Here is a 3,437-nt window from a genome sequence, read left to right as displayed (position 1 = left end):
AGATTTTATTTGCTTCTTAGTTGTAAGGATCATCCCTTTCTTCCACAAGGGCACACATACCCAAAGTCTGGAAAATATAGGATTCTCCCAGTCAATTTCCTTATTATCCATAAATAAATGATGTAGCTTTTATTCACGTTCCTTCCTTTTCTCCATTCATTCACCTCAATCCATTAGTACCTGGGTTCCCTTCAAGACATACTTCAACTTACACACACACACACACACACACACACACACACACACACACACACTCATGCACTATTGAGTGTATTTGCAATATGTGAAACTAAAGCAAGAAAACTGAATGAAACTAGTCTAGGAAGGAGTAGGGATGTTGAAGAAGAAATATTTATATACATAAATGAACATGCTAAAATGAAGCCATAAAAGAAAGGAAAAGAAAGAATAAAAGGAAGAAAAGATGGAGAGAATGGTAAATAGTGACTTTGATTTGGGAAGTGGAAAGGTTAGAGGAAGAAGGTTAGTTAAAGAGAATTTTTCCAGTTGGAAGTAAGTCAGAATTGCATGCTTTCAGAATATTGTTGCTTTAGGAACAAAAACTTAATTTTAAAGGGGATCTTTGAAAAGAATATACATTCTAAGAGACTCTAGAAAGCCCAAAGTGATGTCTCCAAACTTTTAGATGGCGGCAAATGACTCAGTTAGTTCCAATATCTGTGAAACTGTGGTGCGATGAGGAGCTGGCAGTAGAGGATTAAAGCTGGAGGATGTGGGTTTCCTTTCCCTACCTCCTCTTAGTGTTATGCCTCAGGACACAGCAAATGACACCTGTAAGAGAGGGCCAGGTTACCCAGGTTCTCTATGGGATTTTATTTCCAAAATGATTGTTTTTTTTTTCACCCCAACGTGGCGATGACATGAAGAATGTCTCCTGAAACCACCCTGCAGTGAAGCCTGCATTAAAGGACTGAGGAATGTGTTCTGGCCTCAATTTGTAAATCCCACAGGAGGGCTCAGAGTAAGACTGTCTTGAGCTAAGTGCCCTGGCTGGGGCAAGACAATGACTAAACAAGAGTCTGGATGATTGATCCCACTTGGATTAGACAATCAGCTGTGGCCAGAAAATGAACATGGTAGATTCTAAGTAAATTCAGAGGGAATGTGTGAGAAAGGGCAGCATGATGCAGAGCAGCTAGGCCTGAGAGAGCCTGGACACTAAAATTAGAAAGAGTGATACTCAGCCTATTATGGGCTGAATGTTTGTGTCCCAGTCCTAATCCTCAATGCCATGGTATTGGAAGACAGGGCCTGTGGCAGGTGTTTGGGTTTAAGTGATATCATGAATGTGGAACCCTCACGATGGGATTAGTGTCTGAACAGACTGTAATCGAATGCCTTGAGGAGGATAGGTTGATTTTGGCACATGGCCTGGGGTGAGAGTGTGGTTTCAGCTTGTGATTGGTTGATCCCACTGCTTTTAGCCCAGTGATGAGATAGCATACTATGTGTGAATCACGTGCTGGAACAAACTGCTTGCATCATGGCTACCAGGAAGTGAAAAAGACAGAAACAGGTGAGATTCCATGGCCCCCTTTGAGAGCAGCACCAATGACTTAAAATCTCCCACTGGCACTGACTCTTAAACAGTCCCACCTTCTCCCAAGAGCACAAACTTGAGGCCAAGCATTTAACACATTGGCTTTGGGGAGATTCATAGCATCTCATAGTGTTTAATATCTTCTAGTTAATTAATTTTGTTGATTTTATCCAAACAGGTCAAGTACTCCTAAATGTATTTTTGTGGACTTTTTAAGTTCTTGAGATAATTTCAATTTTTTGGCAGGTCCTAGGGATTGAACTCAGGGCCCAGGCACTGTATCTGAGCTTTACTCAATGCTAGTGCTCTCTGCCACTTGAGCCACAGATCCCCTTCTGGCTTTCATTATTGTGTAATCTATTGAAGATGAGAGAGTCTCATGTATTTTCCTGTCTCGGTTGGCTTTGGACCTTGATCCTCATATCTTAGTCTCCTAAGTAACTAGGATTACAGGTATGAGCCACAGTGACTGGTTTGATACTTTTTTAAATGGCATTTTTATAGCACTGGGGTTAGCACTCTATTCAGTAATTAATAAGAGGGCAATACTAAATTTGCGTATAGATTTAGTAGCTTTTCTATATAGTAAGTCAACCTATCGACAAGTACTGACTGGAATTGCTCTCCAATTCTTATATCATGTTTTCTATGTCTGATTCCATGATAACTGGACCCTTCAATGACTACTGCTCTTGGGAAATGTGACAGTGAGCCATTTATTCCTGATCTTCAGGTAATATTTTTAACATGTCATTGCTTTGTGATGGAGGAATTTTCTTTCTTGGATGGAGGAATTTTCTATTTTTGGCTTGATCTTTTTTGTTGTTAATAATGAATATACATTTCGCTTGATCACATTTTTCTGCATCTCAAGATAAATCTATTATTTTTCCTTTGATTTGTGAACATGTAAATTGCTTTCATGGATTTAAAAAAATGTTAAATCTATCTTAGAATTTTAAAGGTAACCCTTACTTGATCATGAACATAAATGTTTTCTTAGGGGTTGTTGGATTCTGTTTGCTACTATAATTTGAGGACATCTTACATTTAAATTCACAAAAGCATTTTCTTTCCCATTTCTGGGAAAATGGTGAATTTGCTATTTGGGTTACATGAGCCTCATAAAATGAGCCCATTTCCTGCTCCCTGGAGAAGTGAGGAGTCGTTTGCTTAATACAACTCTCTATGGAACTCCAGGGCCCACTGGTTTCCTAACTACAGCTTTGGTTTCTTTAATGGTTATAGCACCATTTACAATTTTTAAAAAATTTTATCTTAAGTTATATTTTTAAAATGAAATTACTCATCTCATTGAAGTTTTCTAGTTCATCATTTTAATACTGCTCATAATGACTTTCTATTGCCTTTTTAATATTTGTAGCACTTAAAGTTGCTTCTGTTTTATTCTGAAATTATTTATTCATGGACTCTTTCATGTTTTGCTTGATTACTTTTGCCTAAAGTTTTCAAAGAACTGGGCCTTGATATTATTTTTTCTCTCCATCGCATGAAATTATTTCCCCTTGAATTTTGCTTTCATCATTGGTGTACTTTCATTTGCTTTAGGTATCTCCTATTACTTAGTTCATTAAATTATAACTTTTCTTATTTTTTTGTCTTAATATTTAATTCTATAAATTCCATTTGTGGAAAATATATCATTTCATTTCATTTGAATATATACTCCCTATGAGTTTTTTTTTGTGTGTTGTTGTTTTTGGCCCCTTCTGGGTTTGAATTCAGAACCTTGTGTATTCTCAGGTAATGCTCTACTACTTGAACCATGTCTCCAGCCTAGTTTTTTGCTCATTATTTTGGAGGTAGATGTTTCTGTCTGAACTACCTCCTGAGAAGCTAATATTACAGATGTGAA

The sequence above is a fragment of the Megascapheus bottae genome, chromosome 12 (genome assembly GCF_031878675.1).
Source record: "Megascapheus bottae isolate mThoBot1 chromosome 12, mThoBot2.hap1, whole genome shotgun sequence".
NCBI classification, from domain to species: Eukaryota; Metazoa; Chordata; class Mammalia; order Rodentia; family Geomyidae; genus Megascapheus; species Megascapheus bottae.
The sequence above is the reverse complement of the archived record's forward strand: the minus strand, read 5'-3'. Positions refer to the sequence as shown.